The sequence below is a fragment of the Tupaia chinensis genome, unplaced genomic scaffold, assembly GCF_000334495.1.
Source record: "Tupaia chinensis unplaced genomic scaffold, TupChi_1.0 Scaffold000515_1, whole genome shotgun sequence".
Classification (NCBI taxonomy): Eukaryota; Metazoa; Chordata; class Mammalia; order Scandentia; family Tupaiidae; genus Tupaia; species Tupaia belangeri.
The window spans coordinates 3,701,712-3,717,524 of record NW_006160028.1 but is presented as its reverse complement, the minus strand read 5'-3'; the positions used below and the strand labels follow the sequence as shown (position 1 = coordinate 3,717,524).

At 39.9% G+C, this 15,813-nt stretch overlaps 1 protein-coding gene across 6 annotated transcripts in view; it reads left to right on the top strand.

Annotated features, from left to right (window-relative positions):
• Nucleotides 1–15,813, top strand: part of LPP (LIM domain containing preferred translocation partner in lipoma) — a 791,955-nt gene that overhangs the window by 261,129 nt on the left and 515,013 nt on the right. The window lies entirely within an intron of this gene.

Below are 15,813 nucleotides of genomic sequence, written 5' to 3'. Positions count from 1 at the left end.
TAGTAAATTGTCTACCACCCAGTGGTTCCTCCCTCTTGCCATTGAACAAGTGTCCCAAGTTGCTGCCAAGTAATAGTCCCCTGAGAAAGTAATTGGAAGTGCAGCTGCTAAGGTGCCTGGAGGTGTTTTATCTTCACTGGCTGTTTTTCTTCCCTTAGGCTATAGGATAAAGTTGTCTGAAGAACTCTGTGAGATTTGCATATGTGGAAGCTCACAGATAGGTTTGAGTGAAGCCTAGGTGTAGGGTTTTTACTAGAATACATTCAGTTAACATCAAGGGAAGTTTGGACGTCTACCTGAGCTTAGCATGTTGTAGGCATGTGTATGTACACATTCACTTTGAAGCCATGGTCAGTGTACATGGTGCCATAATTTAAAGAAAAAAAGTTTTGTCAGAGGGCACATGTGTTTTCCAGAGAGAGACCAAGGCAGAGAGAGGGAGGTAGGGAGGGAGAGAGGGAGAAAGAGAGAGAAAGCACCAATAATAGGCATGGTCATACTGCAGTACCTACTTTGGGGATTTTGGGCACACATGCTTGGCATGTTTTATGTCACTGGATTTGGACTTGAGCCATGTAGTTAGTCATTGAGATTCAGCTGCCTGGTGCCATATTCTTTGGTTGAAGGCATTCTATTTTTTTTTTTTTTTAAGAAATTGTTTTTGTCTTAGGGCATGTGTGCTCACTGAAGAGAGACAGACAGACAGACAGACAGACAGAAAGTGAGAAATCAAACCTCCCCAGCAGGGATGGCCATGCAACAATCCCTTCTCCTCCCTGGATCTTGGCCATGCAAGCACATGCACCCGACATGAGTTTCAAGCTGCACGATTCAGGACTCGATCCATGGTGGGCCATGTGAGAGTCCAGTGACATAACAGCTTTGCCTTCTGTTGGCCCCAGACAGTCCATATTTTGACCAGTGTTACCAGCTCACAGAAACCCATGAAACAATAACTTAAAACTACTAAGAAAAGAATGTTGGACTTTGGGAGCTAAGAAGGAAGCAGTAAGAGAAGATCCAGCCCTTCTTCCTTTGTTTTCTGCCCTGTCTCATCTTTTTAAAAAATGTCTTATCCTCAGGACCAGCAGTTAGCATAATGGCTATGTTGTTGAACTCCCATGTAGCTGACCCCGGTTCAAGTCCCGGACCCGGTGGCTTAAACTCCCATGTGCACGATTCAGGACTCGATCCATGGTGGGCCATGTGAGAGTCCAGTGACATAACAGCTTTGCCTTCTGTTGGCCCCAGACAGTCCATATTTTGACCAGTGTTACCAGCTCACAGAAACCCATGAAACAATAACTTAAAACTACTAAGAAAAGAATGTTGGACTTTGGGAGCTAAGAAGGAAGCAGTAAGAGAAGATCCAGCCCTTCTTCCTTTGTTTTCTGCCCTGTCTCATCTTTTTAAAAAATGTCTTATCCTCAGGACCAGCAGTTAGCATAATGGCTATGTTGTTGAACTCCCATGTAGCTGACCCCGGTTCAAGTCCCGGACCCGGTGGCTTAAACTCACATCAGGCGTGTGTGCATGCGTGCCCAGGATCCCGAGAGGATAATGGAGGAAAAGGGATTGCAGTGTGGCCATCCTCCCTGGGAGGTGCTTTCTCGCTTTCTGTCTCTCTGTCTTTCTGGCAAAGGCATGCGCCCTATAGCAAAAACCCCCCCCCCCCCCCAAAAAAAAAGTCTTATCCTCTTCATGATATTTGCCCTGCTGTTTGGATGACATTAGTGTGTTTGCTTTAGGAATATTGCATGAGGCTGTTTTATGTTCTGTGATATATTTGGCCTTTCCCTTTGCTTCTTGGTCCTCTCCTGCCCCTGGTTAATGCTTTACTAGTCTATCAGTGTCTTTGGTCTGAAATCAGACGCCTAGACCAGATATAAGCTTTTGCAAGGTGGCTGGATGCAGGCAGTACAGAGAGGCGGGCATAAACATGCATGGCCGAGTTGTGTCTGTGGATCTTTGGGTAGTCTTTTCCCAGAAAGGACAACGAACGACAAGATCAGAGAATTGCTCTGGGGGAAAAAAAAAGAAAAGAAAAAAAACACAAAAATAAAACCCTTAGTGTCCTGCTAATCTCCATAGCAGTGCTTGAAATTTTATTGCCCTTGAAGGAGACTACACCTTTGCAGTTGTTCAAGGACGTAGTATAATTGGTTTTGTTTGACTCATCATTCTTTAAGTGATTGCAGGGCTTGGGAATGGGATCTGGAAGAGAATCCCTTTTCACAAAGATAAAAAGATCCACGTGTTGGATCTCAGAGTTGTTTTCTCAACATTCACTCTTTATGCTTACTACTGGCATTGTTATTTTGTCTCCTAATTTTTGGAGAACAATAAAATGGAATTTCCTCTAATATAAAAGGAATTAAGATATGGGAACCAGCAGATGGCTTAATGGTTATGTTCTGGACTTCCCCATAGCTGGCCATGGTTTGAGGGCTGGGCCTAGTGGCTCACAAGTCATGATGGGTGGGTGTACGAGCGTGACCAAAATCCCAAGAGGAGAATAGAAGACTGTGGAAATGGAAGGGATTGTGGTGTGGCTGTCCTCCCTGGGGCATGATTTTTTTCCTTTCTGACTCTGTTTCTCTGGGGAGCACACATATCCCATAGCAAAAATCTCTCTCCAAAACAAAACAAAACAAAACAACAAAAAGGAAGGAAGAAAGGGAAGATACAGAAAAAAGAATGAAAGGAAAAAAGAAAGAAGAAAGGAAGATAGATTAAGATATGATCAGTTAGAGAGTAAAAATAGCAAGGAAGTGAGGAAATCTTAGTAGGTAATGACAGTTGGTATATGCCGAACAGTTGGGTTGAGAGCAGATCCTAAATTAAGTGAGCTAGTAAGTGGCAGGGAGAAGAGAATGGCTTCACTTTAGACTCCTTAGGTCCGAATTCTATGAATTACATTAAGGTAGCTCTGTGAACCTGTGAATTGCTCTCCCAGCATTGGGATGCCCTGCCTTGACCGGATATAGCTTATCAACTCTCCAGCTTATTGTTAGAACACTGAGTAAACTCTGACTTGTTTGCATACTCTGTCCCTTCACAACATGCCACCCTACACATTTGTTGCCTGTTAAAATACCATCTGCAGTACTTTCTCCAGAATCTCTAGGTGTGGCCTAGATCAGGATTAATCACTCTCCCTGGGCTTTTATGTCCCTCTGACCCTGTTACCCCCACGTGACTCTTGTTCCTCATGTAATACATATAGTATATGCTAATCACTAGGCTTTGCCGTATTGTCTTCTCATATGACCTTAAAAATTGTGTGTGTGTGTGTGTGTGTTTCCCATAAAGGAATAAAAACTTCCCTGATGAGAATACAAACTTTGCTTCTCCATTTAAGCAACACGACTTGGTTTCTCGGTCGTCCTTCTGTTCTTCGTAGCTCTTATTATGCTTCTGTGTTTTCAGTAGAAAGGGTTGCATATGGTCAGATGTATGTCTGTATGTTCTTACGTGCGTGTATGTATATATTTGGGTGGATGGCGGATCCCTGGATGGGGGAGTGAGTGTGCTGCTCTATAACTCTTCTCTTGCAGTGCAGTTGGGAATATGGCATCCTCATTGCAAGCAATTTAGTTTTGTTTTGCAGTTCTGCTATTTCTCTTTCTCTCCTTAATATAACTTTTCTAAATATGAGAAAGAAGAAATTTCCCCTTTAATAAATGAATTTTAAAACAAGGGAAAAGGTTCATGGATATTTAGACTTCTTTTTTAAATAGGAAGTATATCACTATCATCTACTATGTTACAACAATATCTATTTGTTGGAAGTGTAACATTTGTCATTTTTTTAAAAAGAATTATTTAATTTTACTTATTTTAAATTTGCCATAGGACACACGTGTGTGCATGCATGTGTGCACACGCGCAGAGGGGAGAGAGAAAGAAAGAGAAGTGAGAAAGTAAGCTGCCAGGTCTGGGACCTGAACCACAGTTGGCCATGTAGGAGTCTCTAGTTCCTTAACTACCACATTCGGCCATGTGGGAGTCCAGTCCCTTAACTACTGCACACCTGCTGGCCCCTCATTCACTCTGTTTTACATTTAATTTGAATTTTAGTACATTCCCTTTTACTCTAAACATTTTTAGAATTCATGGTTTTTTTTTTTTTTGGTTTAAATTTTAATGGAGTTTATATCCATTTTTTTTGTTGTTGTTGTTCATTTACAATGTTCTGTACTACTTATGCGAGGGCCAGATGGTAGGTAACAGAGGTATACGTATGGGGTGGATTGATGACATACCATGGTCTCATGCTTCAGCTCATGCTATTGTTGTCTTTAGTACAGTTCCCCAGTTTCCAGCTCCCAAAATCCTTTAATGTATTTGCTGAACAGTTGACCATTGGAAAGCTCAACCACAAAGGCAGAAAGTTAGAGCTAATAGAAATCATACCGTTTAGCCTTTTCTGGTGTAAATATGAGAATTACCGCACAGAAAATACAAGTCATTGCTCAGAAATGCAGAGACTGCTAGAAGAAGAGAGTTGGCACCACACCTCGGGTCCCTCTGTCTAGGTCTGGTTATGCAGGACCTTGCTGTATTCTGGTGACCATTGTTCGTGTCCCCCCATAGCCTCGTTGTGCATCACTTATAGTTTGTATCACGAGGTGACTGCTAATGGAGTTGTTGTATAGGAGCCTGCCTCCTCCGGTGAACCTGAACTCTCGGAGGCAGGCACTGTGTAATCATGACTTTACCTCCAACAGCGCCCAGTAGGTTACCTGACACATAGTAGGTACACTGTAGTGTTTGTAGAGCTGAGTTAATAGGTAAATGCCATAGCAATATAAACCTGCTTACCCAGCCACTTAAGAGACTCTAAAGTTCTGCAGTTTTAGCTTTCGTATTTGGATTAATGTTACCCTTTCGGGGCGAGAGGAAGGAAAGTGAGGGGGAAAAGAAAGAAGCAAAACATTTAAGGGACACAAAAACGGGAAATTATCTGTTGATGATAACATGTATAATATCTTTAACTGGCCTAGTATGTAGTGTATTCATGCTGGGAAAATTCATTTTATAAGTTATATGAATGTATAAATAAACTAAGGGGGGAAAAAAGAATATTGTTTCTAAATAAAGTTCCAGAACTTGGCATCAGAAGTTTGTTTTTTTAATTAATTTATTATATTTATTATTATTATTGTTTTTTATCTTCTGATACCCATTCTTTGAGCTTATTAGTCAAGGAGTTATTTGACCACTGCTCCTTCAAGTAACAACTGCACTTCTCACTTTGTCATTATGCCTGTAGTCTCTGGAGTTTGCTTTCTCATTTTAAAATTCTGTCTGTGAAAGTAGGAAAGCACCCACATATTTTCCACATCCACTTACACTGATGTGATACCAATATTTATTTATTTATTTCTAAATGCCTTTCTGCATCTCACACTATGTGCTTATGAGCCCATATATTTTTTATTACGTCTTGTTCCCTTATACACTTTACAGCATTACTGTTTAATTATTTTTTGTGAAATTATTTTCATATGATTTCATCCCATCAACTTCTGTTATATACTGATGAGGACAGCAAGACAATGCAGTATTTCTTCTAGCATTTAATGCTGCTTTTCCTGTAATCTGGATCCCCTGTCTGCTTCACAGTAAAATCTAATAAACAAAACAGCACAAAAACAAACAAAACAAACCAAAACAACCCACAAAGCCATAGACTTTGATGGCAGAACAGAGTGAACTTGACTCTGTTCTTGGTAGATACAAGATAAGTGAGTTGCTCTACTTTATTTTCTTGAGATGAGTTTGAAATTTACTCTTATTATATTCTAGAAATCAGAAGCCCTCTCCCTCTTTCTCATTAGTTTTCCTGAATGAACTTTGAGACTACTTTTTAGCCATGACCCTTTGAAAACTTAAACTTTAAAAAATGTATTTATTTTCTTAACTGCCAGAAGGCACATGTGCTCACCAGAGAAAGAGGCAAGAGAAAAAGAGAGAGAGAGCAGGTTTCAGTGGGGGCATGGTCATGCTGCAATCCCTTCTTTTCCATGCTCCTCTGAAGATTTGGGCAAATATGCACACGTGCTGAGTTTCAAATTGCTGGGTAGAGGACTCAAACTATGGGCAACCATGTGGAAGTACAACACCTTAAACACTACGCCATCTGGTGGCTCCTGCAAATGCTTTTTAAACCATAAAATTCCAATCAAACCTAAAGAATTACTATTGTATACTTGAATCATTAAAACATATTTTATGTCTTTTTAGGAACTGATATAGTGATACCAACCAGGTGGAGCATAATGCTTGTGCTGATGGAATGTATTTTCTTCCTATAATAAAAATTACTTATTAGTAATAACATTGATCAAATTACAGGTTTACTTTTTTTTTTTTTTGGAGAGGTTTTTGCTATAGCACGTGTGCGTGCACCAGAAAGACAAGAAAGAGACAGAAAGCAAGAAATCACTCCCCCCCAGGGGGGATGGCCATGCTGCAATCCCTTCTCCATTCTCCTCTCGGGATCTTGGGCACACATGCACACGTACCTGGCGTGAGTTTAAGCCACCGGGTCCTAGACTTGAACTGCGGTCGACTACATGGGAATCCGGTGACATAGCCATTATGCTAACTGCTGGTCCCACAGGTTTATATTTTTGAGATAAATCCATTTTAAACCTTATACATCCATCTCTACATTAAAACAATGCAAAACTTAAAAAAAAAAATAAAAAAATACCTCCCCAGATTGATGCTCAGAATTTGTGAACCACTCACTTAACTCCAGGAACTAATGTGTTTATGCTCTTTGAACCTTTTCTAAGTCCTATGGGTGACTCTCCCCCCTTAGTTAATGGCAGTACTTGAGCATCTTTCATTACGTGAACAATGTAGAGACTCAGGGACCCAAAGCAACCTTCATATTTCTGGAGTTGGCCATGTGGAATCTAGTTCCCATACTCACTAGAAAACAGGCCAGCCCAAAAGCTGTGTATTTTCTTCAGAGACATAAGTGGGTTTTTTTGTTTGTTTGTTTGTTTTTTGTTTTGTTTTGTTTTTGGGGGGGAGAGGTTTTTGCTATAGGGTGCGTGCGCTCGCCAGACAGACAGAGAGAAACAGAGAGACAGAAAGTGAGAAATCACCCCCCAGGGGGGATGGCCACGCCGCATTCCCTTCTCCTCCATTCTCCTCTCACGATCTTAGGCATGCATGCACACGTGCCCGGCATGAGTTTAAGTCACCGGGTCTGGGACTTGAACCGCGGTCGACTACGTGGGAGTCCAGTGACATAGCCATTACGCTAACTGCTGGTCCCTGGTTTTTTTTGTGTGTGTGTTTTTTATTTGTTTTTTTTTTTTTTTTTAATATGTTCTACCAAAGAATTTCTTTTGGGATCCAAAACCAGAAGAAAGAAGATATAAGGCAACAAAAAAGATAGATTCTTCTAGAATGCCTCACAGTGCCCAAGTTTCTGTGTGACAGAGCACTGCCACTGTGTTCCTTCAGGTTATGATGCCTGACATCTCAGCTGATTCAGGTCATGGCAGGTCTATGTAAATCATCTATAAATGGATTCATTATGGATATTATAAAAATAAGTCCAACACCTGAGCCTTTGGGCAAATGTACCATATAAAGACATTATACCCTGGAACAACGATTGACCTAGGGAGCCGTTAAAAAATCATACTATGGTATTTTTATCATCACCCTTCCTTACGATGACTGCAGTCAGACTGGATGGCTAAGGATAGCAACTGACCCAGAGAAGCGCAGGTCCCCAGGATGTGACCGCCAGCCTTTGCCCTTGCAACATTATTCTTCTCCTATCCCTTCTGTACATTATTCTTTATCTTGCTGTCTACAAACAGAATAGATGGGCACTAGTCAAGATAGGCATATAGTAGGTACCAAGCAGCTTAAGTTTGCATTTTATAAATTTGGACTGTATAAGAAGGTGAAGGATGTCTTGTAGGGGGAACTGAGCAAAGCTTTACAGAGAGGGACCTCGGATCTGAGTGTTGGAGAGGACAACATGGCCTGCCAAGCACAGGGAACAGCATGTGTAGAGGCAGAGGATGGCGATTACTGTGCTTTTTGACACTTGGGCAGCTTTTGCCAATGTCCTCGCACAGTGCATCTGGACTCCCGGGAGCAGCCTTGCAATGGGAGCAGAGTAACCTCACTATGGGTTGACCCAAATATTCTAGAATGTCCTGAAACTTACTTTCAGGAATAGCTCCAGGAAGTTGGGAAGGACTGAGAAACGCTAGCACACCTATCTTATTGTACCATGGACAGTAAGCACCTTCCTGGTGGTCCTGGCCGGAAGTGTCATTGCCATCTCTCCTCAGTGGTCCATTACGCTTCAGAGTGAAATGTTTCTGCATATACAGACGTTAAGGCATAAAAGAGGAAAAAGGAGTTCTCTTAATTCTGCCAAAACTACCTCAGGGCAGCCCTTTACCGAATCAAACATTACGCTTAAGAATGTGAGATGGGTGCCAACTTAAACATTTTTTTTTTTTTTTTGTTCTGTTTAGCTTTTTTACTTATTCACACTTTGGGGTGATCTTGTGAAAATAGGAGGCAATGAAAGAAGGCTCATTAGGAAATACTCATTACAACTTGCGATCATAAGTGTGTACGTGTGTGCGTATACTCACGCGTGTGTGAATAAAATTCAGAGGACTTGCTCACAGAATATATGGCTTAATAACTATAATATCCTGTAAAGTTATTCTAGTTCCTGCATTATCATGGTTCCTAGAGACAAGTGAATAAATTGAGATCCAGGGAGCCTATGGTAAGGCTAATAAAGGTAGGAGCCCCATTTGACCAAATTTTTGATGTTTTCCCATAAGTTTATTATCAATATAGGATAACCATGCATAATAATCATCGATTATTCCTACTACTAAAGTAATTTCTCAGGCAGAATATCGACTTATGGATGTAAAAACTTTTTTTGTGCATTTATTAGTCTCCATTGTATTGGAAGTCCATTTTTCTTTACTGCTTATCTCATTATTTCAACTATATTGTGAAAGGTAGTGAACCTTACACTCAGTCTGTAGAGAGTATCATATATGCAAGTTAAACAGCCTGCACAGGATACAGTTGGATTTGAACCCATGTCTCCTAACTCCAACTCTACAACTTTCCTTTAGCAACCACAAGTGTTTCATGTTCATTCTGTTGTTATTTTTAAGATTTATTTTATTTAACTTTATTCATTTTATTTTAATTGACCAGATAGGGAGAGAAAGATTTATTTTATTTAACTTTATTCATTTTATTTTAATTGACCAGATAGGGAGAGAAAGAACAGGAGAGATGGAAAGTGAGAAAGCAAGCCGCCAGGTCCGAGACTCAAACCACTGTCAGCCTTGTGGGAGTCCAGCACCTTAATTTAACCACCACACCACCACCTGGCCCCCCAGCTTGATTTTCAAGCCACTGTGTCTGGGACTCTTGACCATGTGGGAGTCCAGCAATATAACTACTATGCCATCTGCTGGTCCCTCTGTGTTTTTCTGTACAAAAATGTGACATGACTTTACTGACAACCTTAATATGTTGTGTTAACCCTGGGCAGTTAATTTACTGAATTCTTCTGGGCTTGTTTTCTCATCATGTAAATTGTAGATAAAACCCGAGCTATTGTGTTAATCAAATGAGATAGGATATGCAAAAGTGATCGGTAAAACATATAGAGTGCCCTACAACGGTTTATGAATTCATATAATTTGCCTATAAAATTGCATAACAGAAAGTTCAGAAGCAACTCCAAGGTTCTTAGCTAGAAAAGCAGAAACAGAGTGGATGAGCTGGAGCTAATGGTGAAATGTTAGGGGTAAAATTCTTGCTCTTCTGCCAGGTTTTCTTCATGACTTAAGCCATGAGACATTCAAGAAATAAAGTGGGAAATGCTGGATCAAGAATTTAGAACTGAAAGGTTAGAGATCATCCAGCATATCCTTCACATTTTACAGAAATGGAAATTAAGGCCTCAAAAAACTAAAAGACCTAAGGCTACCCATATAATGAATGGCATGGTCACAAAAAACCAAATTCCTAAGCTCCAGGTTCTCTCACTGTACCAAGTGCATATTTTGAGATAAATGCATTTTATAGTGGAGGTCTTTCAAAATCATTACATCAGGGCCAGCAGGTGGTGCAGTGGGTAGGGTGCTAGATTACCACATGGCTGACCGTGGTTCAAGACCCAGACCTGGAGGCTTGAAAAATCACAACGAATAAATAGATAAATAATAAATAAATGTTTTTTTAAAAAATCATTACATCAAAACCAGAGAAGGCATAGTGCTGTCTAGTGACTTTTAGCACAAAATTCCCAAGATTTGCATTTCTGTTTTAAAGGCTGATAGATTGGATGGTGCCATGGTCATCTGCCTCAAGAAGTGCTGTTGCTTGCAAGCTTGTTTGTTAAGTGACAGAAAGTTCTGAAGATGTCCAAGGTAAGTGTTATAACTTTAAAAATCAGAAATAGGAACCAGCAGTTAGTGTAATGGCTATGTTGCTGGACTCCCACGTAGTCGACCGCGGTTTGCATCCCGGACACGGTGGCTTAAAACTCACGCTGGGTGCGTGTGCATGCGTGCCCAAGATCCCGAGAGGAGAATGGAGGGCGGCGGGACAAGGGCTATGACCTTCTGGAGTGGATGCAGACGGCCTGGGCTAAGCCGTGGTACAAGCCAGCTGAATGAAGTCCCTGACGCCCTCATCGCCTACCCTACCACCCCTGCTGTGTATTTTCTTCAGAGACATAAGTGGGTTTTTTTGTTTGTTTGTTTGTTTTTTGTTTTGTTTTGTTTTTGGGGGGGAGAGGTTTTTGCTATAGGGTGCGTGCGCTCGCCAGACAGACAGAGAGAAACAGAGAGACAGAAAGTGAGAAATCACCCCCCAGGGGGGATGGCCACGCCGCATTCCCTTCTCCTCCATTCTCCTCTCACGATCTTAGGCATGCATGCACACGTGCCCGGCATGAGTTTAAGTCACCGGGTCTGGGACTTGAACCGCGGTCGACTACGTGGGAGTCCAGTGACATAGCCATTACGCTAACTGCTGGTCCCTGGTTTTTTTTGTGTGTGTGTTTTTTATTTGTTTTTTTTTTTTTTTTTAATATGTTCTACCAAAGAATTTCTTTTGGGATCCAAAACCAGAAGAAAGAAGATATAAGGCAACAAAAAAGATAGATTCTTCTAGAATGCCTCACAGTGCCCAAGTTTCTGTGTGACAGAGCACTGCCACTGTGTTCCTTCAGGTTATGATGCCTGACATCTCAGCTGATTCAGGTCATGGCAGGTCTATGTAAATCATCTATAAATGGATTCATTATGGATATTATAAAAATAAGTCCAACACCTGAGCCTTTGGGCAAATGTACCATATAAAGACATTATACCCTGGAACAACGATTGACCTAGGGAGCCGTTAAAAAATCATACTATGGTATTTTTATCATCACCCTTCCTTACGATGACTGCAGTCAGACTGGATGGCTAAGGATAGCAACTGACCCAGAGAAGCGCAGGTCCCCAGGATGTGACCGCCAGCCTTTGCCCTTGCAACATTATTCTTCTCCTATCCCTTCTGTACATTATTCTTTATCTTGCTGTCTACAAACAGAATAGATGGGCACTAGTCAAGATAGGCATATAGTAGGCACCAAGCAGCTTAAGTTTGCATTTTATAAATTTGGACTGTATAAGAAGGTGAAGGATGTCTTGTAGGGGGAATTGAGCAAAGCTTCACAGAGAGGGACCTCGGATCTGAGTGTTGGAGAGGACAACATGGCCTGCCAAGCACAGGGAACAGCATGTGTAGAGGCAGAGGATGGCGATTACTGTGCTTTTTGACACTTGGGCAGCTTTTGCCAATGTCCTCGCACAGTGCATCTGGACTCCCGGGAGCAGCCTTGCAATGGGAGCAGAGTAACCTCACTATGGGTTGACCCAAATATTCTAGAATGTCCTGAAACTTACTTTCAGGAATAGCTCCAGGAAGTTGGGAAGGACTGAGAAACGCTAACACACCTATCTTATTGTACCATGGACAGTAAGCACCTTCCTGGTGGTCCTGGCCGGAAGTGTCATTGCCATCTCTCCTCAGTGGTCCATTACGCTTCAGAGTGAAATGTTTCTGCATATACAGACGTTAAGGCATAAAAGAGGAAAAAGGAGTTCTCTTAATTCTGCCAAAACTACCTCAGGGCAGCCCTTTACCGAATCAAACATTACGCTTAAGAATGTGAGATGGGTGCCAACTTAAACATTTTTTTTTTGTTGTTCTGTTTAGCTTTTTTACTTATTCACACTTTGGGGTGATCTTGTGAAAATAGGAGGCAATGAAAGAAGGCTCATTAGGAAATACTCATTACAACTTGCGATCATAAGTGTGTACGTGTGTGCGTATACTCACGCGTGTGTGAATAAAATTCAGAGGACTTGCTCACAGAATATATGGCTTAATAACTATAATATCCTGTAAAGTTATTCTAGTTCCTGCATTATCATGGTTCCTAGAGACAAGTGAATAAATTGAGATCCAGGGAGCCTATGGTAAGGCTAATAAAGGTAGGAGCCCCATTTGACCAAATTTTTGATGTTTTTCCATAAGTTTATTATCAATATAGGATAACCATGCATAATAATCATCGATTATTCCTACTACTAAAGTAATTTCTCAGGCAGAATATCGACTTATGGATGTAAAAACTTTTTTTGTGCATTTATTAGTCTCCATTGTATTGGAAGTCCATTTTTCTTTACTGCTTATCTCATTATTTCAACTATATTGTGAAAGGTAGTGAACCTTATACTCAGTCTGTAGAGAGTATCATATATGCAAGTTAAACAGCCTGCACAGGATACAGTTAGATTTGAACCCATGTCTCCTAACTCCAACTCTACAACTTTCCTTTAGCAACCACAAGTGTTTCATGTTCATTCTGTTGTTATTTTTAAGATTTATTTTATTTAACTTTATTCATTTTATTTTAATTGACCAGATAGGGAGAGAAAGATTTATTTTATTTAACTTTATTCATTTTATTTTAATTGACCAGATAGGGAGAGAAAGAACAGGAGAGATGGAAAGTGAGAAAGCAAGCCGCCAGGTCCGAGACTCAAACCACTGTCAGCCATATGGGAGTCCAACGCCCTTAACCACCATGCCACCTGCCAGCCCTTCTATTGTTATCTTTTATTAAAAGAAAAAAAATTTCTTACTATGTTCTCCAAGTCATTATTATTCAGAACTGTTTGAACATTGACATCATCCAGATAACGTGTGAAAATTACTTAGAATCACCTGTGCTTCGATGTGTGTGATGTATGAAAATATGAGACAGAGTAATTTGATGAAGTCGTTACCAAGGAAACAATATTTCAGAAAGCCTTTGAATAACCATTTGAAATCTCCACTCATTCAGGTGAATTATGTCATCTTGCTGCAACATGGCAGATATCACTCACAGTTTTATTGACATTAAAATGGCATTTAAATTTGCCATTATTTCCATTATCTATATGTTCATCTATAATATAACTTGGGTTTTATTAAGTGACCCCTCTACAGAAATTATTTGTTAGGGAAGAAATCTTCAAGTTATCTGTTATATCAGTAGAAATATCACCGTTTGAGATGACCAGAGAGAGTAATAGGTGCCCATCCAATGTGGTTTCTGTAGACCTCACTTTTCCAAATCTCAACTCTACATTTACTTCGGTTCCTTTGCTGGTTTTAACTCAGATCCATCTCATGGCATTTTTTTCTGGACAGAGCTCTGCAATATTGGGTTGTCTGAAACGTCATGACTCATTTTTGCATAGGTAAACAAAATACACCATGACGTTTCCTACAACCCAATAGATAAGGAAGAGTGAAAACACAGCCCAGTCCTTAAGTAGCTTCTTAAGTAGCTTCTGTTTTCATTAGAAATTTGACATATGAAAATGTTGAGCTGAACTAACAATGTGAAAATGTAATGTAATGCACATTTTTTTTTTTTTTTAAACTCTGGTTAACCCTGAGGACTCAGAAGGAAGAGTTTGCTTGGAATCTAGATAGTATTGGGAAGTTCCAAAGAGGAAAGTCTCAGGTCAAACAGTGGTTGAGCTTGCAGACTTTGGTAGTGTGCGTGATAATGTGTATGTATCTTAGACTGGACCAATAGTGTGTTCATGCTGAGAAAATCCATTTTGTGTGCTGTAAGATACACAGTGACTGGATGTAAAACACTAGGAAAATCAAAGTGAAATTTTAAAACAGAGCAAAACAAAATCAAAAAAAGAAAATCTGGGTTCCAATTTTAATTTTACTCTTTAATCCTCTGGGAACTTGGACTCACTAGGATAAATAGCTACTTAAATTCTCTCAATGTGTCCTTAGTTTAAAATGGAGATATATGTATCTCAAGGAGTTGTTTTTGATGTTAAATGAAATAATAAGTTGGCACAGTTTCTGGCAGAAATTTTCTAAATCAATAGAAAGTGCCATCATTTTTGTTGTTTTTAATGAAAATATGAATGTCAGTTTTGGGAGCTACAATCCATAGTTCTTTTTTAATCCATAGATTTTAAATCATAACTGCTCAGTTATAGTTCAGCTGGCCTTTAAAAAATAATATTAGTTTTATCTTTTTTTTTTCTGTACTTTGATGATGTATTTAATGACTGACATTTTAGAATTGGCTTGTCTTATGTTGTCCTTGCTAGAAATGACGTGTTGATATGTTCCTTTTGAATTTGGGTAATTTCTGGCCTACTTGAACTATATCCATATAGTAGAAAGGGACTCATATTTAGACTATCTCTTTGAGAAGTATTTCTATTACTGATTTAGAATTATGGTTAATAGTGGAGATGAACATTCCATAAACTAGTTATTTTTATTTTTACAGTTTTCAAAATATCAAGGGGCATAGTGAGATTAAGGATGTCATAAACTACGTAATTGCAGAGAAATTAGTTAGGAATTTTATCTTAGGTCTAATTCATTTCTGGGATTTACACTTGATATTCAAGCAGTGTCCTGAAATGGTTTTTAAAGTTGGTCCATGTGTATGTCTTTTTTTTTTTTTTGGAGAGGTTTTTGCTATAGGGCGTGTGTACTCACCAGAAAGACAGAGAGAGACAGAGAGATAGAAAACGAGAAATCACCTCCCAGAGGGGATGGCCATGCCACAATTCCTTCTCCTCCATTTTCCTCTCGGCATCTTGGGCACACATGCACATGTGCCCAGCGTGAGTTTAAGCCACCGGGTCCAGAACTTGAATCACAGTCAGCTACATGGGAGTCCAGCGATATAGCCATTATACCAGTTGGTGGTCCCGTGTGAATATGTCTGTTATCTGTAATGTCATCAGATCCCAAAGAGAGTCCTCACTCTTTAAGAAAAAAACGCCTCCTGCCTAAGGGGTTACCAGTCTCCTAAGTTTGTTATATTGGTGCTGCTTAAATAAACAAGACTTCATTTTCCTCTCACCAAATTTAGTTGATAGTGTCTAAAGAAAGTGATGGTGGTGGTTCTAATAATTAATAACATTAGAAAGAATGATGTATCTATTATATACTATTAGTATATATTCAATTATATAACAATATATGGTTTCTAAACACATCAATATAGTTTTTCTGTCTGCCTACACACAAATGTGTGCACATCATCTCTGGGCCGTGTGGCTGTAGGGCAATACATGGACATCAATAGGGCATGGGTTCTTTCTTCTTCTTTCTTTTTTTTCCCCTAGAATTATTTTATGTAACTTTATATATTTAAATTTGATCAGAGAGCGAGAGAGTGAG